Raw genomic sequence first — 26,912 nt, forward strand, 5'->3', positions numbered from 1 at the left:
ATTCTGCTTGTAGTCTTACTACTTCAGTTGTTTTTATGAACTGCCTCCATTGTCCTGTTAATTACCAAAGGGACTCATTATGTTGTGCTGTGCGGATTCAAGGGTGCTATTTTCGAAACTGGAAAAAAATCCTTAAAAACAAAAACGAAAAAATCAGAAAATTATGGAAGTCCTCTCCGGTTATAAACTGAAAGAAATTCCTGAAGGTGTATGATAGTGCCAGTGATTTCTTATTATTTTCATGAATATCACTGTCTTAGTCTGTACCACCCACGTAATCATAGTAAGATATCCCACTCTGTTCCAAAGCAGGCTCTAACCCTCCAGAATGATGGCATGAGGAACACATTACAGGGCATAAAGGAGCACATGCTGGGTTAGACACATAATCTCAACTAAAAAAGTGAACTCATTTATTACACTCTAAATTTTAAAATGTATTTTCATTACTGCTAAGATAGCCCTGTTAATATAACAACAATGTTAATAACAGCTATTGCATCTGAAAATTATTGCCGCAATAATTGCAATTCAATAAAATTTCAAGTAACTCAATAGCTTATTTTCCTTGGATAGAAACTAAACTTGTATATAATATTTTTTATGTGAACAAGTCCTAACATGATTTGGGGAGGCCACTTCCCTATGGGGCACCTTAGAGTTGAATCATCACAGATACTCCACAGGAAAAAGAGGGGATGCATCTGAATTAGGAACAACTTCCATGGCTCATCTCTGACCTCTCACCTATCTGAGGTGTGCAAATAGGCTGAGAGCAGGAGTCATTTCTCAGATTAAAAATTCTGGACTTTACTGGACAGCCATAAAGGGCATGTGACCTCTGGTTCACACCAAGATGAAAGAGGAGTCCTGGATCCCAGGGATACTCACTTGATGCAGATGAGCCCTTGTGTCTTGGGAAGGATGACTGGGTGTGATCTTCTTTAAAATTTTATTTATTATATTTACATTTGTTAGAAGAGGACACCAGATGTCATTATACATAGTTGTGAGCCACCACATGGTTGCTGGGAATTAAACTCCGGACTTCTGGAAAAGTAGCCAGTGCTCTTAACCTCTGAGCCATCTCTCCAGTTCCTAACTGGGTGTGACTTTGCACTAAGTAACACACTGCTCTTTTCCTTGTGCAACTCCATTCTTGAGTTGAGTTTGCACATAAATGTAGACTCCACTTTATGATCAGTAGATCAAACGTAGTGATCAGGGATGTCATCGTTCCCTTTTAAGCTGTTTGCTCTCACTGGTTTAATCCAGAAACTGGAAAAGCTGGTTATCCATATTGAAATGTCAAAACTGTCAATTTTATTGTTATTGGTTACAAAGCAAGGCCGATTTAAAATTTCAGACCCCACCCTTCCCCACACCAATGTTAACAATGAGGTGTGTCCACTTCCCGTTACTGTAACAAACACCTCAGATAATCAAGTTATAAAGAGAAAAGGTTTTCTTTAGTTCATCCTCTTGGGGGATCCAGTGTTCTGCACATTGCTTTGCGACCGGGAGTGGCATGGACTGTCACGGTGGTGGTGGGTAAAGCTGCTTACCCCAAGACTGGAGAAAGAAAGAGGAGGGGGAGAGGAAGAGGGAGAGGGAGGGAGAGGGAGGGAGGGAGGAAGGAAGGAAGGAAGAGGAAGAGTGGTTGAGTTTCCGCCAAGAGCATCCTCAAACACTATGACCACAGATGTCTTATAGCTGTCACCCTAGCCCCCCTAGACCATCCCTCTGACACGGAGGCCTTCAGGAGCCATTCATTCCACATCCAAGACTATCACACAGGATTGTAAAAGACAGTATCCCATTAAAGCTTCAGTTCCACTGGGCTTGGTTAGGGACTGGAGATAGCTATAAAATGCAAAGCAGAGGCCAACTACCACCAGAATGCAAAACATGTTTGTGTATGACAGTGCTGTGAGAAGAACCCCTGCTGGTCCTGTGTTTGTACCTTATGGCTGCAAGGAAGTGAGCGTATTAGTTACCCCACTGCATGAACAATGAGGTTTACAGTTTATGTAAACTCATGATTTCTGTTGATTTATGTGATTTGTGGCTAATGTATTCGTCAGTGAGCACTCTGAATAAATACATAGGAAACAAGTTTTTAAATATGTAGACATAATATCCTAAAGGATGTGAGTTTCTTATCTTATCACCCATAACCTTACAACTTAGGATGTGTCATTAGGAACAGCAATACTTCAGTCATTCTACTATTATGCTAACAGGCTGGACACAGAATAGGCATAAAAGAACGTTCCTGAATTCATTGCTAATTGCAGGAGTGTGTCTTATATGATTCTTTAGACAACCACTAAGGCAGAAGGATCACTACAGATCTGAGGCCAGCCTGGGCCAGGTATAAGTTCCAAGACAGCCCAGGATACATAGTGACTTTCTTTTAACCACCATTCCCCCCAAAAACCTAAATATTTTTTCTTAAACAACGTGTCCTGCATCTCCTACACATTTGTTGGCATCATCCTTATTTTTCCTTTATGTATGTTTAAACTAGAAAAATGCTGTTTGATAATTTTAGCATGTGTCTCTTGTTCTTTGGAAGCATGTGGAGTGTGCATGGATGTATACACACACACGTGTGTGTGTGTGTGCCTGTGTGTATATACTTGGAATGTACCTGCATGTGGCTCCCCACTTTATTTATTGAAGCAGGCAGGGCCTCTTGATGGACCTCACACTTGTACAGCAAATGCCTTATCCCCTGAGCCATATCCCCAGCTGTCTCTTGGATTCTGAAGCATCTATGTTCTCCCGTACTTTGAGGACCTGTGAGATGCTCTGATTGGTGCTGGACCAGCTATCTGGGCTTCCACCATTCTCCTATGTTGACTCAATGCTATCCAGTGTTCTTTATTTATTATTCAATATCTACTACTCTTGTTGGGACATGGGGGAAAATTATTTAACCTTCTGAGTAATAGAATACTCTTCTGCCCACATTATAGCCAATTTTTAGATAATAAAACCCATCACTTTAATCTTAATGAACACATGAAACATGCTCTTGATCTAGTAGTGATATACATATTTCCATATAGAAATAGCCCCACTGTGGCTCATTGGTAGTAGACACTTTCTTCTCATTCCTTTATTTTGATGCTCAGTGGTTTTATCATATTCTAATTTAATAATTTAGTTCAAAGCAAAGCCATAGGAAAGCACACAGCAAAAATGCCTTCTATTTGTATAGGAACTTACAGTTTGTAAAGCAAGGGGGGAGTTTTTCACGTGTACAATCGCCAAAACTTCACCAAGTAGAAATGATAAATGTTATCACCCTTGTTTTACAGACAGAGCCAGCTGGAAAGGCCTGTGGCTTTTCCAGGGTCTCCTGCCTAACGCATGGTAGAATGATTCTTAAGGTCTAATGACTCTGGGTGCAACACAGTACTCACAGGAGACAAGCAGCCACTGGGGAAACCCATCTACTGGAACATTAGATTTACTTGGTTGGAAATTGTTCCCCTTTGATTCCTCTTCCCTTCTCTCTACTCTCTTCCTTCTTTCTCTCTTCATCTTCCTTCCATTCTCTTTTTCTTTCCTTCTTGTCTTTCTCCTTTCTTCCACATTTGCTATCTCCTCTCCTCATCCCTCCTGCCCGTTCTTCAATCTCCCCATCCTTTTTTTTTTCTTTTAACAAATGAGCATTTGCTGGGACATGAGTCTGTATAAAAAGTGCTTGCTGGACAAGCATAAGGACTAGAGCTCAGATCTCCAGGACCCATCTGAAAACCAGGCAAGCTTGGAGCCACCTGTGATCCCTGTATCAAGAAGGCAGAGACAGATCCATGGAGCAAAGTGACTAAGGCTAGCTGAATTGGTGAAGTCTGGGCTCAGCCAGCCTGGGTTTGCTCTTCACAATGACTGAAGAAAATCGCAAGCCTACAGCATGTTGCACTGTGAGCTCCTACTCACAGTGGCATGGCATTGCAGAAGTTAGATGGTGTTTGTTCATGGAATGTTCCTCTGGTTGTGGCTGTATGATTTGGGAAAGTGGCATCAAAGAGCCACTGTAGTCAGGGAAAAATGGGATAGACAACATTGAGAACCTTTCCTAATTTAACAATGCTCCCACCACTTCTGCTCATTGTGTTCTGGCTGGAATTGTTCCTGTGGCCCCATATAAATGAAGGAAGTCTGGGACCATGTGATAAAAATCTGGTCCGTGGGTCTTGTTGACATGGAGTTTTTAGTGGAAAGGTAGGCATATTAAGCAAGGATCTGTAGAGGAAAACACACACACACACACTTATATTCCACAGACATATATGTATTTAAATGTGTAAAAAGGACTTATTACATGGGATAGGTAGTTCATCGATGGCCATCTTCATGCTGAAAAATCAGAGAACCCAGTAGCTATTCGGTTTAAGACACTGGATGCCTCAGTGGTCCTAATCCAATGGAAGGGCTTGTAAGGCCTTGGAGAATTGGTGGTATCTAGTCCACACTGAAAGATCAAAGGAGTTTGATCACCATAGAGGATCATCCATGGTGACAGACAGGCTCACTTAGGAAGAGGGGAAAACAGATCAAAGTTGGTTTTCCTTGGATCCTTCTAATCTGAGCCACCCATTGGACAGTGCTGACAGCAGGGAGGGCAGCTCTCCTCTTCCCAGCCCATGATTTCACATTTCAAACCTCTTTAAAAGTACCCCCTAACACAGGTTCAGGGTCACCTGTCCTAGATGGCTGGCCCCTAATCCAGACATACAGACAACCAGAACCAGTCATCACAAAGAGGGGCAAACAGGCAGATATGGTACAAACAGACAGATTCTACGAAGAAAGTAAACAATATCAGAAAGCAACAGAGCCTGTTAACAATTGGATGATCAAAGGAATCCTTTCCGTGGTCAACAAAATCCTCTCTGATACGCCCAGGTTTCTGTCCCAAAGAAAATGTGTTGACAAATGAGTGCAGAATAAAACTATTAATTTTTATTTTAAAAATAATTTTATTTATTATTAAAGCATGCATGTGTTTGCGTGCATGTGCGTGTGCACACACACGTGTGTGTGTGTGTATGTGTGTGTGTGTGTGTGTGCATGATGCAAACCTATGCATTCTATGACATACATGGAGGTCGGAGGACAACCTACCCCCTCCTTCTCCGGGTTCTGAGGCTCTAAGTCAGAAAGTCAGGTTTCCTTTGTAAGAGTTTTGACTCCCTGTTTTCTAAAAATCTGTTAACTATTTCATGATAGTATCTAGAGCAGGCCAAGTTTTTGTTCCTTTTTGATAGTTTTGTTAAAATTTGAATGTATATCAGAGAATTTTTAATCAAAGTGTATTAAAAAATAAAGCAATAATTCAAAGAGCTCCCAGCTTAAGAAGAAAGACTTCTAATCTCCCAAAAAAATCTCCCAAGTCACTATGTGCATCTCCACAACACTCAGTAGGTCAGAAGCAAGTGTTATCTTGAAATGTTTGTTACTCTAATGCTTGTCTTTCTGGATTCACCACATGTGTGCATCCCCTAAGCAGTGCCCCGTTTTATTTGGCATGTCTTTGGACTTAATAAGAATGAATCATACTGCAGAGTCTGTGAATTGCCTTTCTTGTTCAATATCATGGTTGAAAGTTTCAGCCATGTTGCTGTCTGTAGTTTCAGTTTCTTTGCTTGTCTTTCATCACTTGAGAGAGCTGCATCTTGTTCATGTCCCATGACTTATTGCCTTATTAATTCATTATTCTGTCATTGGATGTGACGATTGTTTCCAGTTTGTTTTCTATGCCAAACATAACTAGAATGTACATTCTTGTCCATTCTTGTCTGCAAGCAGTAGTTGGATCTTATTATGCAAATGTCCAACTTTTTAAGGAAATACTGTTCTCTTCTGAGATGGTTGTCTCTGTCCACACTCTCACTGTTATCTTCCTAGAGTTCTCACTACTCTACATTCTTGTCCAAGTAGTTGTACCATTGAATATTCAAATTTTTGTCAGTCTAGTGTGGGCAGAATGTTGCACCATTGACTTCTTTGGAATTTATTTGGTTGGTAATGTTCTTGGGCATCTATTTATAGATGGTTCTTAGGCTATTTGGATGTTCTCTAACATGAGGGGCCTCTTTAAGTCATGCCTTGAGTCAGATTGACATGTTCACTGTAATACTTGAATAAAAGGGATCATTTTTAGAAGAGTGGGCAGGTACTTCACACAAGTAATAACACTGCTTCTCTTTACACTTTCAGCCCCAAATCTGGGGAAGGAGGAGAAGCTGAGCCTCAATTCTACTTCTGGAGAGAGGATGTGAGGGGTCATCTGACTCATGAAGTATACATGCAGCTTCACTTAAAGAAAAAGGGAAGCGTCTAGGAAGGATAAACAATGGCATCAATCTCTTCCCTCCGGCCTAACTCACCTCCCTCTAGATAGTGTTGTCTTGTGTGGACCACCAGGGAGACACAGATGGCAAGAACCCCCCTTTTGTGGCCCATATATGAACACAAATTGTATTTAGCTTCTGCTTGACTTCTTTTAGCAGGATAGTCACACAGATTTCTTGGACACTCACCTTATATTTGGTATGTAACTTTTTCTTTATTATGTCTAAAATATTTGCTTTTCTGAAATATCCAGCTCTTCAATGTATTCTTGTATTTTTGATTGTGAGCCTGACCTTTAGCGGCTGAGCCATGTCTCCAGCCCTCTTCATTGAGTTCTAATTCCTCTTAAGAATGGGTCTTTAACCCTGCCACCCCCAAACACGCTCATGTTTTCTCTATTTCATGGAGGCTTCTTCCTCAATATTTATTAATCATTCATTCATCCATTTGATACCACTATCAGGTTGATGGTTTATTTGGAGTTTGAAGTTCATAAAGCATATTGTGCCTCCTCCTCCCCATCCAGGAATTGCTCTCAAGCCTAGACTATTATTTCTTATTAAGTACTGAGCTGAACTCAAGAAAGCCAGTAACAGAGAGGGAGGACTGATGATCAAAGGGATTAAGACTGGGCTGGTTTAACCCCCAGAAACAGCTGACCAGACAAAGGTTAACTCTTGAATCCCAGGCATCAGCCTGGGAATCCAGCATGGGACTGATCAAGACCCCTTGAATCTGGGTGTCAGTGAGGAGGCCTAGGGAATCTATTGAGCCTTGGGCAGCAGATCAGTACCCATCCCAAGTATACACACTGACTTTGGACTCCCATAGAACAATGTGAGGTGTACTCTCACCCTGAACTCTTGGGGAAGGGTCTAGGCCCTGCCCTATATGAAATGACAGACTATGCACACCCCCATGGAGGGCCTCACCCTCCCTGGGGAAATGAGGGGATAATGGGGGGGTTGGGGGGAGGGCATGGGAGGAGGGGAGGGAATGGGAGAGGGACCTGGAACTGACTTGTGAAGCAACCTCGTTTCTTATCTAAATTTAAACTGGAAAATAAAATTAAAAAAAAATAAACAGACTACTTTTAAATCTGAATCCTTACTGTGAATATATTCCTGTTCTATTTAATCATATTTAATTCAAACCTTGGCCAGATTCCTATGAAAACTCACAAGTTTGACTCAATAAATGCATCAGTCTGGTCATTTAGCTACTGGAAGTCATTGTAAATGTGGACTTTGAATTAGACAAAATCAAATCCCAAGTTGGCTCCATGGTTGAGAAAATGATTTTGCTGAAATTTCTCATCTTTTCCAAGATTCATCTTTTCATTAATGAAAAAGCAATAACGTTTACATTGCAGGGTCACCGTTCATAAATTTCAACACACTCTGGAGCATGGGGAGAAGGAAGGTCACACATGTAAAACCATCTTTACAAGGGCAGGGTAGGGGTGTGATCAGAGAAGGCTTTAAGATTAATCTGTGCTCTTTTGTGATTCATGAGGTAGAGATCCATGCCTAGGCCCACCTCAACATCTGTCTACTTAAAGTGATGCTGGGATTTGTCACAGCTAAAAGCAGAAAGGAAAAACCCATCAAAATAAGATTCAGTAGGAAGGCAGCCATTTTGCTAGGTTAGCTCTAACCTTGAGAACATGATTTATTCTCACACATTCTTGTTTCTTGTTTTTAGTCAACAGAAAGACGTAATATGCAGCATTACCAGTAGTGTAGAAGAGAGAGCCTGTCTATTAATAGGGATTTCCCTGGAATTAGGAAATTGGGCCATTGGTAAAGTTAAAGTAAATCAAAACTATACCCCCTTTCCAGTCTTAGTATTTACAGAAAGACTAGGAAAATACAGGACAGTCAGATTCATGTGTCCCGACTTCCTCTTTTGGCCCAGGAAGGGGATAGTTTTGATAATATAAACGGGAGGGCACACATGCCCTTTCTACTCATGTGGGGTGTTTACCTCTTGACAGAGCCTGATTACAACACTGTAACATTGTGGTGAGCAGAATGAAGATCTTTTGTTTGCCATTTCCAGATTGTCCTTGCTAATGGATGGACACAGACATGACACCCATGTAAGCATGCGTGAACCACCCACTCTTTCTATACTCAGGGGTGACTTGGATCTCAAATTGATAGAATATTCTTTTAAAGACGGACTCTTTGTATCAAGAATATGAACTTGTTCAAATAGAATTAAATTCATGGAGCTTGAGAGAGAGCTCAGAGGTTAAGAGCACACATTGCTTTTCCAGAGGACCAAAGTTCAGTTCCTAGCACCCCCATCAGGTAGCTTACATCTACCTGTAACTCCAGCTCTGGGTGATTAGATGCTTTCCTCTAGCCTTTGCACACTGTTTTAACATGGACATTTATACACACACACACACACACACACACACACACAAATCATAAAAACATAACAAAATTTGACTCACTATGATATTTTCCCTCTTATCAGTAGGATCCAAAAATAATAGCTATATATAAGATGAACCTGTTATCTTTATGTATCAATTTACACTTTAAGAAGTATTCTTAAATATCTTCAAGCAGGCATTTAATAAATGTCAATACTTGCCATCACATATTCTGTCCTCAACCAGCAAATTTTAAAAGCCATTTGAAAGTCTTGATCTAATTACAGAATACTGCGTTTTCGTTGCATACATGTCAAGATCTCACTCCAGAAATTTTCCATGTTAAACTTTCAAATTACTTCTTCATTGTACTCCTTTATTCAGTCTAAATCCACAACTCATATCAGCTTAAATGAATAGAAACAAAGATGGTGTTTTTCAGGGTGTGTAATGGAACTTTCCGGGGATCTGTGCCCTGTGTGACTGGCTCTAGTACTAAGATGTGCGAGCACTTGGTATTCATTTATTACTTTGCCTTTCAGCTTTACTTCAATTGCATGGGCTCAAAGCCCAGACTGGCTGCCTCCACATGGTGACTCTTAGCAGTCCCAGATCAATATTCCCTCAGTGTTGTGGTCAGTACAAAAGCCCCACCCACTAGTCCTGGAGTTGAGTTTGTTGGTAATCTAGGATATCTTGTCTACCTTGGAGAAACAGTTGATGTACCTAATGGGATAAATTGCTCCAATTGCCATATCTAAATCAAGTGCTCATCAAGAGAAGCATGGAATCAGAGTAGCTTTATTTGAATCACATAGATTAAAGGAGGCAGAAGTCATTTCTTAAGGAAACCAAGATGCTTTAACCAGAAAAGATGGCTAACCATAAATGCCTGGCAGATATCTATCACTTTCTTTGCCACTGGTCTTCTGTTTATAGTTATCTGTTTATTGAAGGTTCCCTTTGAAGGCTTTCTGTAGAGGGTTCTCCTAAGAAGGTTCACCAGTGAAGTATCCTCCCAGAATGTCTCTCATAGAAGATTTGCCTTAGAAGGTTCCTTTCTGAAAGTTTTCTTAGAAGACTCCCATAGAGGAATACTCCCAGAAGATTCCTCACAAAAATCCCCCCAGAAGGTCCCTTTCGTGTATCCTGGATAAATGTTCTATAGGGCTAGAGAGATGCATCTTATTACACCTAGAGCAGACCCCTGTTTGGTTCCTGCCTATGCTTCCAGTTCCAGGGCATCTGTCATACTCTTCTGGACTCTGCAGGCACCTGTACCCACAAGTGTTTAATCTCTCTCTCTCTCTCTCTCTCTCTCTCTCTCTCTCTCTCTCTCTCTCTCTCTCTCTCTCTCTCTCTCTCTCTCTCTCTCACACACACACACACACACACACACACACACAACTAAAAATAAAATGAAACCTAAAAACATCTTTTGTAGAAGGTTCTCCATACAGGTTTCATGTTTACAGCTATTACATCCAGGCATTGTCAGGTCTTTCAAGCACTTTTTTTTTAAACCAGAATCTCAACTTTAACCATGACTGGCCTGGAACTTGAAACGTTCTCTGTGTCCCAAATCTGGCTTTAAACTTGTAGCAATTCTCCTGCCACCACCTCTTGGGTCCTAAGATCACACATAATGAAACTTCTCATTATCTTACATGGAAAATGGTCCACTGTTCTCTAGAAAAGAATTCTACCATGACTGACTGCACATGCCACTGTGGGAGTGGAAAATGGATCAATGATGATGTGGCGAGCCTCTTAGAAATCTAAGGCAGTATTGTCAACCACACATCACCTAATGGAGCTGGCATTGCTGTAGGATCTTGCTCATATTCTGGTTTATGGGCTCCTTACTTGCCTATAATGAAACTCTCTCTCTCTCTCTCTCTCAATATATATATATATATATATATATATGTGTGTGTGTGTGTGTGTGTGTGTGTGTGTGTGTGTATGTGTGCATTTGCGTGCATGTGTGTGTGTATATATACTATTTGAGATGAAAACATTCTTTTTATGTGTGTCTGCTTATGTATGTATGTATGTATATATGCATGCATGCATGTATGTATTAGTCCTATTGCTTTGTGTCTAGATGCATCTGAACATGCACATATGTACATATGTACACATTTGTGGAGGACAGAGGTTAACTTATTCAGCAACTCTCTAACCCTTTTGGTTTGTTTGTTATTTGAGATAAAAGTCTCCAGCTGGCATGCAGGCTCACTGATTTGACTAGATGGCTAGCCAACAGGCCACTGATCTGTGAGTTCTCCCTAGCATTGGGATCACAAGCCTACCACCATGCCTGGCTTTCTGTGTATGCTTGCTAGGGATCAAGCTCAGGTCCTCATGCTTTACCTATTAAATAGTCTCCCAAGCTCCAAGAGCATGAAATAGAAAGACAATCTGTGCTGGGAAAATTTGAAAAAAAAGAGTATAATGAAGGAAGTACATCAGATGTTGGGCAACCCTGCCTTGTATGTATTTATTAGCATTATAATCTGTCTCCCCAGGAAGACTTTACTGATCGGTTTGTCTGTCAAAAAAACATCTGTAAACAATATCTTTGTAAAAATAATTTTATTCCATATGAGACTGAGGTCGTACTGGGCTAAGGCTGTCTGCACCATGTGGATTTAAATATAGGAGAGCCATTTATAACAGAAACCATGAGACCAGAGAGAGAAGATGGGCTTTGCTGGGCTCACATCTCTTGAGGATTAATGTCCTTGTTTAGACAGCAAGCAGGCTGCACTAGAGGGTTTTGAAGATCTCTAACCATGAGAATCTCATTTCTCACAGCTGTGCTTTGTAGTGGAATCCCTGGGAAGATGCCCTTGTGTGCTGAATGTCTCTCAGCATTCTCCTCAGGAGGATCAAATGCAAAAGAGCAGCCCTGACAGCTGTCAGCTGGTGGCTGGCCTGATCCTATGAAGCCACCACATTCCTGACTTTAGGCAGTTTACAGGCACCATCATCAGCCGCCACAGGATGGGCATGCTTGGTGACTACAGCAGACCACACTGGAGCAAGTCGAGACAAGCCCCTCAGTTGTCACAGCTGAGCACTCGTCAGAAGAGCATTGCACAAGTCACAGCATTGTTTCCCTCTTTTGCTCTAACCTGGGGATCTGTTGCTTCTTCATCATGTGTAGCCCTTGTCCTTTCCCCTCTCTCATGGGATAAAAATACTGAAATACTCGATTCCAGAAACACACTCGATTTATGATAGTTTCCAACCCAGAGCAAGCCTGATTCCTTCAGCCCTATCATCATCCAATACACAGCTCTAACCCTTCTTCTTCCTGTCCCGATGGTGTAGGAATAAAACCATTGAACACAGGGCTGTTCCTTTGCCTGGTAGTTAAAGAGAAGTCTCCAACTCTCCAACAGCACCTTCCAATTTTGTCTTTGAGTACGATGTGGCGTGCCCCTCCCTCCTTTGGACCATTGTACTCAGGGACTCTTTCATTTTTACTGTCTGATGAGATACTGTGTCATCAGCCTCTTAAATCTCTCACAGACTTAACTGATTTTTTTTCGAGACAGGGTTTGTCTGTATTGTTTTGGAGGCTGTCCTGGAACTCGCTCTCCTGTCTCTGCCTACCGAGTGCTGGGATTAAAGGCGTGTATGCCCAACTCTGATTTTTCTTTATGGAGGAAAACCAAAGGGAATATTGTCTGTCTTCCGGTTCTAACACCTGTAATGGAACCCTACTTCTGTTAGTGTTTAGTTCCCACCCTCAAATTTCTTATGTGTGTCTGTGGAGCACCATCATTATTTATTATTATCATCATTATTATTAGTTTTATATATTAGTCTTGCCCACAGACTTTAACACAGAGTCAGTTTTGCAGGTTGGTTATTACTTTATGAAAAGATATTATCAGCATGTCAGATTTCTACTTTGAATTAATGATGGCAGTTTTTATTTTGCCTCTCCTTTGTCTCTCATCTTCCAGCTAAATTCATGCTGTGTGGTTTTCACCCATAATCTCCAAAATTGCATATCTGCTTCCCTGCTGTTACCCTGGTGTTCTAAATCATGCATCCTCCCACTCCAGTCCTACCCCAGGACCTACCATGGCTTGCATTAGAACTCCTGGGCAACTGCTTCTCTGATAGCAACATATGTATACTCCACCAATTACAGAGGAGCCTGGAGCTCTGTGTACTTTTTTGTTTTGTTTTGTTTCTTTTGTTTTTTGTTTTGTTTTTGTAGTGTTTGTACTTCCTTGAATTTTAGGCCAGGACCAATCCTAGCCCTGCTCTCAAGAATAACTAATACTAATAACACTAACATAATACTAATGTTATCTCTCTCTTTTCCCTATTTTAAATGCATGATCATTTGAATTTCTGCCCCAGAGATTCATCTGAACCATAATTGGCAATTTGCAAAACACTTGGAGCCTGGGATTCAGCTGAGCCCTTGAATCTGGCCTGGCCCTCTATAGCACCAAGCCCTCCGGAGGCTACGAGCCCAGGGCAGACACTCATCGCTCAAGTTTGCTGGGATGCCCACCTTTATTCCCGTGCAATTGCTAAGGACCTCTTCCAGTCTCCGATGTCTCGGTTTGGATGACAGACTGCCAGATTCCCCTTGCTGCATAGACAGTTGTGATCTGCTGTTCACAACAAACAAGACCCAATAAGTCCTGAGAAAAGAACAAGATGGGTTTCCATTGGTTGTCCCAATAGCGCAATCCCCCATTATGCTTGGCATTTTGTCTCGTATCTGTATAGTGAAAAGCAAAGAGAGTGTTGCTTCCATTTTTCGTGGGTGTGATGCAGGAGTGCAAGCATTACTGCTTCTCTCTCTTCCTCCTTTTATGAATAGGTAATCTGTCGGGGGGGGGAGGGAGATGGTGTTGGCAGTTGCTGAAAGAGAGTTTCCTTATACATATATTTATTTCTCTGAGCTCCTCTTCCTTTTTCCTTATTTATGTAAGCCATTCTATTCTTTTATTCATATGTGTGCATCTTTTAAGTTTTATTAACCTCACTGTTTCAATTCATGTTCCACAAACCAGATTCTATTTATTCTATCTGTGTCACTTACCTCAGAGAGTCGAGAATATTCTTGGCTACATGAAATAGTGCTTGCTCTTTTACAGGAGAGTCCGTTACTCCCGGCACAGTGCACTGTCCACAGCTGTTCCCCGCCCCAGACTCTCCAGCCTTGTTCTCCAAATCCGGTCTGTACCTAAGGTACGCCATCGGCTTTATGAACCTGCTTTTGAAGAACGGTGTGTCCAGATTGTATTTTGTGTCTCAATTTCTAGCATTTGTGAAGGCAGCACCCAGAGTGGTGCTATGGTGGCCCGTTCTGTTGACCTCCCTCCTGCTTCCTAGAGTTCTTGCTTTCCCTAGATTTCAGGTTGCTTAGGACGGGGCGTGGTCTGCTGTGGTTAGTGAGTGTCAAGCAGACAGCACTGGGGTACATGCCCATGACCACATCCAGTCCTTCCCAATTCAGTGGCTGCGTATTGGGTTCACTGTGTCTCGTGGGAAAGGCTTGCAGAGCCTCATTCTTCTTTTCTCTCTGCTTCCGCAGTACATCCTATTCTGCCAACCCTCACCTCTGAGATAATGGGTTGGCTGGAACTTTTTCCCATTTTTCAAAAAGGCTTGGGTAGATTTTTTGTTCACAGACTTCTGACTTTCTGGCTTGTTGTTTGTTTCGACATCATCTGATTTACAAATGAAATCAGCTGATGAGAAACATTTTGTGATCAAATATCATTTGTGCAAATGTTGGTCTAGTCAATTTTTACTTCTTAGGTGTAGGCTGTTACCCGTGTTCTCCTTTCTGTGGCTGACCAACTTGTTGTGCAGCCCTGTGGTGCTGATTGGCCCATCTCAGCCAAACTATTCAGCTAGGCATGTGATCGTTGTTGAATTTTCTGTGAATTGCTGGAATACTTTGCAGCAGAATAACAAGGCGACCTTGGACATTTTCCATAGTATTTTATGGTGCATCCTCCATTTTTACTTCTGATGGCCCACTGCGGAATCACAGGGTATGTGGACTTCTGAATGTGGGTGAGTTACTTCCTGCCACCCCCATCATCACCCATTGTGAGAGAATGACAGGGATTCTCTGGTAGAGAGAAGCAGAGAGGAAATATCAGCATTAGGAAATAATACAGTTTATTCAGCATTATCCTTTGAAGTTGTGTCAGGTTGGTGCAAGGGTCTCAAAACACAATAGTCAAACCTGGGATACTAACAGATGAACATAAACAATAATTTAGTGGTTGAAATGCTAGGGCTGAACACAATCAATTTGGTCTAGATGCACAATACCAAATTGAACACCTTTTATTTCTGAATAATGTTGGAGCATGAATCAGATTTTTATTTATAACACTTGACTACAGACACAATCAAATTTCTGAGCTCATTCCAAATGACTTATTATCTGCAAAACTACAACAGCATTTTATATTTCAGAGCATATTGGCTCATTTAAGGGTAACTATTTAATCATATTTTTAAGAAATGTGGAAAGACAGTGAGTCTATTTTCACTGGGAGATAATGTTCTGTCATATGAGAGGGAGACAGGCTGTATATCATGTCAGGACAGTGAGAATCCACTCTGGTGTTTGAATGAAGGGAGATGCAGTGGACAGACAGCACGTGCCTCGCTGAAGAGAAAGCATTATCAGAACACACAGTCACAGGAGACAGTTGGTACTCTCAGGGATAACGGGATGAGGAGCTCGTGAAATATTCAGTGATAATGATATCTGGCATAGTCGAGAGAGCAATCAAACATTCTGCAGGCCTCCTGGGAAGGGAAATAGACAGTAGGGACTTTGGGGTTGGAGGGACAGTCGTTAAAGGGTGCAGTGAGCGTGAGTGTCGGGAGCTGTGAACTGTCAGTTCAGAAGGCAGAGATGTTCGTGGGGTAAATGTGTCTCATGTGCCAGAGAACCAAGTGCCTTGACTTAAAGATATCTTCTGCTAAGCAAAATGTTTCAAGGTTTTTTGTTGAAAGTAATATTTAAGTCACTGTGTCATCTTTTTTCTTTACTATTTTTCCCTTGATGAGAACCTACCCTGCTGGCATCTGAGATCATCTATCAATACTGAAATACTATTTAAAGCAGATGTACATGGCACATCAATTACTCATCACCACTGTGCCATCTCCATCACAATTATTGAGAACATGTGCACATGACAAGTTTCAAAACATAGCTCAAGAGGAATGAAATCATTTTGAGGCACACACTAAAAATATTCGGCTTATCTCTTAACCTTGACACACATATAGGAAGATTTACTCTACTGTAAAGGGGCATTGCTATTGTTTACTATAATTTAAAAACATAATTTTCATCAAAGTGAAATAAGGGAATTATAAAGTAGAACAGGGAACTATAAAACATTTAAATTTATATTAAAATTGATTTTTCCTTATTATTACTTAGCTACTTACTATTTTTCTTGGAAAAAAATTTAGTTCACTTTCATAGCATGAAATTTTATTAAGGGAAAAGTAGTTATGATGATCAATATCTCTATCCTCACCTTGTTTACGATTTCTATCAAGTTGATTTTACTATTCAAGTTTAATAGTTTGTTTTGTAACCCCAACATTAACTCTCTTTGTGTCCCAGTAGTTTCTTAGAGGCTAGGAGGTATTCTTATTTACTCATGATCATCTTTTACAAGAGAGACATGTAATGTCTAGCCTTTCCTCATATTAAAAGTTCCTCTTTTTTTGGTTTTATGAGACAGGGTTTCTCTGTATTGTTTTGGAAGCTGTCGGTCCAGCCCGGCCTCAAACTCACAGAGATCCGCCTGCCTCTGCCTTCCGAGTGCTGGGATTAAAGGCGTGCACCACCACCGCCCGGCTATAGTAACAGTTCCTTAAGACTTTCCATATAGAGGAACCACCACTGGGGTTGGCCAATTGGTTGTTTCCCTTCTTTCCCTAGTATTGGCATTACTTTTTATTGTAACATTATTTATTATTAATGATTTATCCTTTTGCTTGGATGTCCTGCTTTTTCACTCAGTAATTACTTTTATAAAACCCTGAACTTTTTAACATCAGCTAAAGAAAACAATGATACAGCCAATTAGAAAATGGCAAGTTGCTTTTGACACCTTTTACCTTATTTGTAATTATTAATGTGTGAAGTTTTCACAAGTATTCCTTTCACTAGGGCTCCAGGTCAATGTGCTGGAGGGTTCATAGCCCGTACTCAATCAGTGTTCAACTGAATTAGGAGTGAAGGAAATGAATGCTGCCTGCTACCTGTAGAAGCCATAAAAATGGAAAGAAATGCTTCCAAAAAAACAGCAAATCAAGGCTAACGTCATTAGGCAGGACATGAACTTTTGTTCCCAATTTTATTTTCTGAAAGCTTTTCATTGTTCTCGTGAACAAGAGTATCTCAGGAGGCAGATCTTAACCCCAGAACTTAACCTCAAGGCTGACAGTCTCCTGTGATATTTTATCACATGACCTGCTCCTTCAGGTGTCTTTCCACAGCACCTCCTGCTTGAGGATGTGACTTCTGCTCAGTGACTCTTGTGGCCTGACACCCTCATCTTAAGCTGCCAACAAGTCTCTATTAGACTTCTTTGTTGAAAGCTTGTCTTCCCTCCTGTCTACTGTTAAAGCTGAAAATACTCAGAGGAAAACTAATTAATAATTTCTCAGAATTAAAATGTCTGGGAACTAGTTGGGGAGGGGGACGGGAAAGAATAGATTTCAGCTTGTTTGTTTTCTTTGGTCTCACGCACTTCAATTTTACTTCTGAAAAGTAGATGCCCTTTTACAGTTATGCAGTCCAGACCTCATGGAATATGCCCTGTTAGGAAGGCCAATAAAATTAAGGCTCCTGATTGCTATGTAAACATTAATCTACTTTTCTTTTTCTGCTACAGGAGATATTGAAGCTATTTGTCTTTTTAAGCTTTGCAAATGTAAAATATATTAATGTGTGTTACTTCAGTCGATTACAAATTCAACTCACCGTCTATTAACATATCTCGACTCTAACTCGATAACACTTCTACCTGTGTTATTCATTATTCATTATGCTGTAATCCAGAGCTCTCTGTTGAGACTGTGAAACACAACTATTAGGACAAAACTCAGGGACCACTGTCTATGGGGGCACAGAGTCAACCCTGTTATTTCAGTAGGCTAGACCAGTCATCACTCAACTGTAGTACACACTGTTCATGCAGCTTTAGGCCATGATTAAAATGTTCTGATTGCCTCTAGCACAAACTTGAGTTAACTTGCCCAAGTATTGTGAAATTTTAGTTACTTTGCTAATAAATGAGCAGTCCAAGGCTCATCCTCTGTATTTTCATCCAACTGAGTTTTGAAGACCTTAGTTTTCCAAAGAGTTCAGACTGAGCTGAAGACAAAAATCCCACACCCTACCAATCCTATGTGAGAACATTACCAGTCAAAACCAGTTATATTTCTTCCCACTTTTTTCCTTCTTAATAATTCCAGCAAAGTGTGTATGAGGCAAAACCATTTAGCAAGCATGGAGGTTTCCAAAGGTTTCAAATTTAAGAGTGAACTTTGTGTCAGGGCAAGCAGCAGCCAACTCTAGAAGTGAGCTTCTGGGCTTTAACAGAGCACCTTTAAAAACTACACATTGGGACATGTGAAACAAGATTGTTTCTAACCTAAATTAAAAAATAATTAATAAAAAACTATATATTGGGGATGTCTAACTACCAAGTTATAATGAATGAGTTACATTAACTTTATTATGTCTGTTCATTGGAATCTTAAATCTAATCATATATTTTGATTTTTATTCACTTAAAAAGTGAGGGAAAGAATATTTTGCCATGAATGTATATAGGCAAAACTTTAACGTATTATTAAAAGTGCTTTTTTTTGGCTAGAAAATGTCAGATGTTACTCTTTGTACTCATCTATATCTGGATATTTATTTTTATTAAAGACAGATGCATAGACACATATTTCTAGCAGTGGTTCTAAACCTATGGGTCTCAACACCCACAGTAGTCACACATCTGATAATCTGCATATCAGATATTTATATGACAATTCATAATTATAGAAAAATGACAGTTATGAGATAATTTTATGATTGGGGATGTCAGCACAACATGAGGAACTGCATTAAGGGCTTACAACATTAGGAAGGTTGAGAACCACCAACTTCTAGCCATGAAGGGAAACAGGGCTGAGATTTCATTACACAACTGAAAACCTAAATAAAAGGTATAAAGCGATGACTTTTCTGTATCAGGCAAGAGGCAGGGAAGAACCATCGTATTCCAGAGAAGAACTGATGCCAGCCTCACAGGCCACACTGACTAGGTTCAGTGCCTGGCCCGGTTAGAAGAAAGGGTGATTTGAGGCGACGGAGTTGAGAATCAATGAGAAAAAGTGTAGCGCAGACAGCAGGTCCTAATACTCTGCGAAAGAGTCTTCTAGAATTTCTTCCTCAGCAGTGCTCATTGCTTGTTGTGGGGCAGCTACGTAAAGCTAGGGGAAGAGCTGGCTAAAGCAGAGCGCCACGCAGAGGTGAACATTGTTCTTGTTCTCTCAAAAGCTGTACTGGGAAATCTCACAGTACCCTAGGAGGATCGATGAGAATGAGGACAGTGTCTCTGCCGCACGCCCGAGTTAGTTCCAGAGCAAAGGCTGCTCCTATTCTGCCTGTAAAACCTGAAGTAAGGCCTCACAAGGGCCAATCTGTTTCTACAAAGCTCAAAAAATATTTAAAAGAATCCCGCATCCAACAGTGTAAACTCAGAATGTCTATCATCCTTGAGGAATAATTTAGGAGGCCTGCAAGCTACCAGGGGAAGCCTCTAATACAGAGAAAACTGTACTAAGGGTAAGAAAAGACACAGGAAGTAGAACAGGATCGGCATAAAAGAGATTTTTAGAAATTATAAGCAGACTCTGTATGTGAACAGAGGCAGAGAAAAGCATGTGTGCTAAAAAACATGAAGCCAAAAGAGAGAGAGAGAGAGAGAGAGAGAGAGAGAGAGAGGAGGGGGGAGAGGGAGAGAGAGAGAGAGAGGGAAAGAGAGAGAGAGAGAGAGACCCATGTTAGACTTGTAGAGGTAGAAAATACTGTATGGAGATGAAAATTAAACTGGATGGTACTGATAGATAGTGAGGGTGAAAGGAGAGATAGCTAAAACAGTCCCTTCAAAGTATGGCAGCAAAGAAAGAAAGGCAAACAAAAAGAAGAGAACACAGAAAAGGTCACGGCAAGATGATAGATCACTGTCTCAGAGGATCAATATTCACATCTGAGGCTTAGCATCTTCCTTTTACATGCAGACATTAACAGAGCCTGTTTCGCAAAGAAGGCATATATCTATCAGCAAGATAGAATCTGAGTTATAAAGACACAAATGCACTGAGAGCAAAAGTGTGTAAACCACTATGCACACACTATGAATATTAACTAAAATTGACATTCAAGTGATTATATTAACATCAAGATAAATGAATGTCAGATAAAAATATTATCCATAAAGACAATCATTTCATAGTGACAAAAGTTGGTACATTTATAGGTGCCTGTCTTTGCACCTGGTGGTGGATAAACACTTATCAATATATAATGTGTGAGCATGTAACAATACGTAAATAAAACAGACAAATTCACAACTAAAGCAATAAGTGTTAATAGCTTGTTCTCAATAATTGATTAGCTAAGTGCACAGAAAATTTAACAAATTAGAAAACATTAACAATATTAGCAAATAAATTGACCCGTGATGGAGCTCTGCAACCATCAATAGAATTATAAGGTGAAAATAGAATATTGACCATGATAGGCTCTTCTGAGCAGCACACACTCACTCACACACACACACACACACACACACACACGAAGAATCAACTGTCTTAGAACGTACATTTTACATAAGTGTGACAAGAGACTTAACAGAAATAACATTTAAAACTTAAAAATTTGGCATTATGAAGACCAATGAATCAATTAAAATGGTAATTTTATTAATAGACTCTATCATAGAAAATGTACAGATTGCACATGAACACATAAGATGCTTCATCACAATCATTAAGGAAATTGAAATCATGGATTGTTGCATTCAAGCTAACCATTCCATACTACCCAGGATTCTAAGTCCTTAATGGCCTCAGTCCTTAAATGATGCTGCGGTGTGATCTCCTTCTTTTGCATGTGAGTGAGGGCTATAATTATGATACTCTTATAGAAGAAGGACTTTTGAAGATTTGATTAGCATTCAACCTTAAATATAAGGAAAGTGTGTGGTTGTCATGACTAAATTGCATGAGCCTTTGGAGTCTGAAGCAAGACGTTCATATAGTGAGGGCAGTCAGAGTCAAGGAAAGCTCTGTGTCCCCCACTGGCTTGGAAGATGGAATGGTGAGGAATGCCAGCATCTTGGAGCCAAGGGAAGCACATGGCCAGTGGATAGCCATGAAAGGGAGCCTCACCCCTCCAACAACCGTCGCAATTCTGCCACAGCACGTGAACTTGAGAAGGATTCACAGCTTTGGAGAGAACACAGGCTGGATGGTGGCTTCTATTTAATCTGGGTGTCTCTGATAAATGATTCTGTCACACTGGGTCTGGACTTTTGGCCAATAGGAACACGAACGATAAAGGTAAGCATTTTTTTAAGCAGCTAAGTGTATGGAAGTTTGTCACATGGTAGAAGAATACTAAGGTTATCTCTGCACATACCTGAGGATCTAAGGAGCAATAGGAACTATGAAGTGGATAGGAATGCATTGGTGCTGCCATTTTGGAAAACAGGTTGGTAATGTAAAGTCAGCTTTCTGAAACATGACACAACTCACCTCCTCTTTAGGTTTTACCTTCCCCAAATGAAAACATATGTTCTAAATATGGTACACTCACATTCACAGCAGATTGATTTAGATACAATTTGAAGACCCATTCCCAAGTTAACTGAAGAACAAAATATGGCACAGACTATTACTTAGCAATAAGTGAGATGAAATGTCGACAAATGAATCTCAAATAATCTTGCTGAGTTAAAAAAAAAGCCAGACTAAAAGACTACATAATATGGACATTTGTATGATGATTCCATTTATGTAAACTCCTAGAAGGCTTGAACTGATTTAAAGACAGTCTCAGTGACAGAATGTAGACCAGCCCAGTGGTATCTGAGGAAGAAAAGGATGGGGAATTTAGGCTGTTGAAGAAATGAGGGGGCACTGATCTGTAGTCTTGAATATGGTTGTCACTCCACGAACACAGGCATGCATCAAAGCCCATCAATTTGTATACTTCAAATGACGGCAGTTCATTTGGTAAAACTGCAATAAGTCAAATTGTAACAAATCAGCAATTCAGCGTCTCTGTAAGATAAATATGAAGAGAGAGGTAAAAATTCTACCTGTATATCCCTGATTCTGACTAGTTTAAAAACTTCACTAAATACAATATTTCTTGTTTTAACACATTCCTTCCTGGATTGAGGTCCCAGGATGAAACAGTCAAAGATCTTTGCTATGCCCTGGAAGCAAAATTGTGTTTATTAAATACCAACCACTGCTTTAACTTCATATAGTGACATGTGGCTTAGAGAAACCAGGTCCACAAAGAGAAGACTAGAGGTCGGTCCACCCATCTTTGCCTGTGTGCAGCTTGTTGGCTGGGGGCCTCTAAATGTGATGGCCTGACCAGTGTTCACTCCCCAGTAACCCCCCTCGTTCCAGCCCGACTTTGCTCTGCCTATCGTTTGATGCACACCCACTTCCCAGGACGTGGCTTTGCCCAGAGTTTCACATTCAGTGGAGAGATTTCTCTGTGATTTGAGGAATTTACCAGCACAGCTCTTGTCAATGTTAATGTGAGTCATGGAGCAGAGCTGTATCTATTGTGCTGAGAACTTATACCAGACACTAAACCATCACTAACACAACAGCTCACACATTGCCGGTGTTTAATATAATTCCAAGCCTCACTTTTATTTTCTATCATTTCCTTTTCACTCGGGAAGAAAAGTGGAAAGAAAATCCATTGTGTACAAGATGATAACATGTGATTTTTTTTCCTCCTGTGGAATTTAACTTCCCTTAAAAGAGAGGTGGTTTAAATCCTGGAAGAGACCTCTCACAGAAGTGGCTGAGAATAAATGTCTGCCTTGAGCCTGCGTGTATCTATCTTTCAAGAGAGAATGCGCATGGCATAATATATAATGAAATAAATTGTTATTCTAATTAATTAATTTTTTTGCCTTTGTGAGCACAGCTTTATTGGGTGGCATTGGCCATCCCCAAGTGGCTCTGGGTCATTAGTGTGACAGGATGAGATGGTGCCTCACTGAAGATATGGAACCCTTCTTCATGTATAGGACAGTGACAACTGACACAAGATGATTAGAGGGGGTGGCTTGGGGAGCCAGGGCCACTCAGGACCCAGGGAAGAGATTACCTGTACCTGCCAGATTCCGCTACTGATGCCATTGCCCTTTCTTGGGTCTGTGGCTGTCAAGGGCTCTGTGTGGGTGGGAGAAGTTTCTTCTGGAGACCAGTGAGGCTCACATAGCCCCCAAAACAGCCTCCCCATTGAGCTGCTTGAGACCTGGAGGGACATCAGAAACAGGTTCATCACATGGTGTCACCCCAGTAAAGACACCCTGAGCCTACAAGGAAGCTGAGTGCCCTCGTCAGTACCCCGCGGAGCTGGCCTCAGGCTTTATCATCACCTGCCCATTGCTGTCCCAGGTGCCATTAGGACTGGAGCAGGGTTCTGTTCCAGTGCCTTTAGGATGGTGACTTGCTGGGCATGGCAGCCCCTGTCTCCTTTGATGTACCCTCAGCAGTGCGAGCTTCTTCCGTAGGCTGGCGTTGGCTTTCATCAGCGCCATGACTCAACCGCCTTTCCTGGACCCTCGGCTCCGCTCTGCCCGCAGCCGCTATCTTGCTTTCAGGATTCTGCGCCTGGAACTTGCACTGTGCCTGCGCCATGTTTCACCACGGGCCAGAGGAGCCTAATTAATTAATGACGAATTAATCCTTCGAAATAGAGGCAAATAGGCTCATCAGAAAATTTCAGCATTACCAATCATCCCTAGACCCTTTCCTGCCTTAAGTGGCCCATGTTCTTGCTGAATTTGGAATTGCCTGGAGGGTGAACTGATGAGCAGTAATCTGTTCGGCTTCACAACAGCCACTTCACAACACAGTTCACACTTAAAACTGTATTATTGCTGTCTGTATGTGAGTGTGTATTGCTAATGTATGTGTATGAATATGTGCACGAGTGTGTGTTGTTACTGTTTATGTATGTCATTATTGTATACAGGTATTAATGTATGTGCTATTATCGTGTGTAAGAGTGTGTGTGTTGTTAGTGTATGTGTGTGTTGTTACTATTTATGTATGTCATTGTATACAGGTGTTAATGTATGTGTTATTATTGTGTGTGTGTGTGTGTGTGTGTGTGTGTGTGTGTGTGTGTGTGTGTGAAGTTCAGAGGACAACTTTGTAGAGTGGGTCCTGGGGAATGAACTTGGGTCAGGCTTGGTGTCGTACATCTTTCCTCTCTGGCCCATTTCACTGGCTCCTTGGTTGCATTTTTATGATGGTCTAAAATAAGGATGGTGAGAAACAAATTGCCAAAAATACTCATAAGAGCAGGTGGGAGCATCACAGAACGTGTTGCCAGCCAAATCTGACTGTACCCTTCCCATTCCCTCTCAGCCTCTTGTATTTCCTTCCTTGTGTATGTCCTTCTCTTTCTGTTTCCCATCATTCCATTAGCTCTTAATTATTTAGAAATGGGAGCATGAAGCAACTTGGGGACTGGAGGACAGTTTCATGGAGCTTAAGTTTTTTTTTCAGAGTTCTCAAGTGTCTCTTGCTACACTTGCATGCACGTACCTACCCACACACATATTTTTAAAAATTAAAAACAAAGCTTAACAGTTCATTTGGCTTGTAGGTCGGACGTTTTTCAGCCTCATTTCCCACATCTCAGAAGTTCCATGCTGATTGTATGGGTAAAGAAGTTGCTGAATTGATAAGTCGTCCATTCTCACTCAGAGCAGCATGTTTGGTTCCTCTGTTGAATACACATGCATTGATGTCCCCACAAGGCTTGTTTTATGTATTGGCTTTTGATTGGTTGGCTTTTGAGTTCCTGCCACTCCACGTACTACTCTTCCCTAAGCCAGCACCCATCAGTCTTCCCAACCTCCATGTGAGTCCCTCATTTTGCTTTTGCTCTTAAAAGGGCAGTTCTCCTGACCGGACAGCAGCTTCTCCTTAGCAAGGCTTCCATGTTTGAATGTAGCTCTACCCTATTTATTTTGTGATTTCTAATCACCCCCCCAGCTAGGTTTCCCTCACTTGGCTGAGTCTTTGACCAGTTGTCCATCCTACATTTGAGTAGAAATTCTCACATTTAGGCTAGGCTTCTGTTAAGAAAACTTCATGCTATAAGGCTTCCCCTAAATAAAACGTGTTGAGGTTTAGTGCTGTTTCACAGTTTCTAGCATGGGAAAAAATGGTTTTCTTTTAAAATCCAGCTCTGTTTTTAAAGGCATCATGAGAGAGCTGACCATGTTAGAGCTCTAGGTGCTGTGGAGAATGAGGCAATTAGGAATAGTTCTGGCTACTGCAGGATCCCATAGTGGGCTGGAGGTGACTGGAAATGATGTGGGAATGGCTAGAAATGGAATTGGGATGACTACAAACTATATGGGGATGACTAGAAATGATATAGGGATGACTGGAAACTGTGTGGGCATGACTGGAAACCATATGGGGATGACTGGAATGTATATGAGCATTTCAGTTGATGGAAACAGTTCAGACAAAGAGAGGAGTATGACTTATCCCTCCCCATATCCCTTCTTAAAAAATGTCTTGAGCTTGGGAACAAGGGCAGGGTATTCAGAGAGCAGTCAGATGCACTGTGCCTGCCTGAAGCACCACGTGTTCAGGAAACAGGAGGAGATGAGAAGTGAGAAGTCAGACATGACATCGTGGAAGTTTTAAATATCAGATCTGAGGAGTCTGAGTTTCTGTGGCAGGTAGGGTAATAACAGCCATTAAGCACTGGTGATGGTTCAAATCGGAAATAAATATTTGGACATCTGCTCTGTCAGCCCCATCAGTGAAGCATTCACACACGGAGGTTTGAGGTTAAGGTAAATTCACTGCTCTCCTTCCTGCCTTTCTCCCCCTCCTCCTTTCTGCCTTCCTACCCGTCTCTTCCTATAACAAAGCACCTAAGAGTAGTTTCAAGTAAGCAGCAGGGTAGTGAAGGCCCATGGAAAGTGAGCTGTCACCACAACCCAGAAAATCCAGTTCCTCAGGATGGGAATTTTGTAGCATCTTTAGTATTTATGGGGCTATATAATGCTGAGCACATTTTACTTTTAAAAAAGTAATCTGTTACATTTGTTTTGATCTGAGGTGTAAAGTGACTCCCACCTGGAAAGTTCTGGACCACTGAAGATGGAGCCCATTATCCTGACTACTCTGGTGCATCTGCTTGTATTTTAAAGGCTGGCATTTGTGAACCCAGCGGAGAGCAAAGGAAGGCAGGGCGCAGACCACAGGGTGACTGAGTTTAGACTCTTCCTGTCTTCTTCACCATGCTGATGGATGATAATAATTTTCCTTTTCCTTGGTGATAATAAATCCAGGCTTTCTTCTATCAGGGCGTGAGGTTTTCCAGATTTTTTCTCAGCTCAGCCCTGATAAAATTAGCCACGGGAGGAAGCCAACAGTGTGGCATGCTCCGGCCTCCTAGGCTTCACCCTAGGGACTGGCTTCTGGCTGCTCCTTAGCCTGAGGCAAGCTGAAGACAATCTTAAAGCTGAGTACCCCATGTCTAAAGGGAACAGTCCAAGACCATCAGCAGGGAACCAAGTGTAAGCTGAGGGGTTTCCTTCCCACCCAAGGATGCTCGGAGGTGTTTCAAAGTCCAGAATGAAGCAATCAGTGGCCCCTGTGGTTTTGATCAGCCCCTGCTTGACATTCTCCACTGAGAAGGGAGTTAACACCAATTGAGAAACCTTTCTGGATGACAGCCTCCCCGCCCTCCCAGAATCAAGACTGAACAGGTCACTGCCCAAGCCCACATCACTAATACCTGTTGTGAGGGGCCTATGCATGTGGT

The 26,912-nt window shown here is 41.3% G+C and overlaps 1 long non-coding RNA gene and 1 pseudogene across 2 annotated transcripts in view; one reads left to right on the top strand and one right to left on the bottom strand.

The window, feature by feature from the left end:
* The window catches only part of LOC106023287, a 330,297-nt gene that overhangs the window by 254,509 nt on the left and 48,876 nt on the right, over positions 1-26,912 (top strand). The window lies entirely within an intron of this gene.
* Positions 23,546-23,749, bottom strand: LOC110340126 (annotated as a pseudogene).

Source organism: Mesocricetus auratus, unplaced genomic scaffold (assembly GCF_017639785.1).
Source record: "Mesocricetus auratus isolate SY011 unplaced genomic scaffold, BCM_Maur_2.0 Super-Scaffold_100018, whole genome shotgun sequence".
NCBI lineage: Eukaryota > Metazoa > Chordata > Mammalia > Rodentia > Cricetidae > Mesocricetus > Mesocricetus auratus.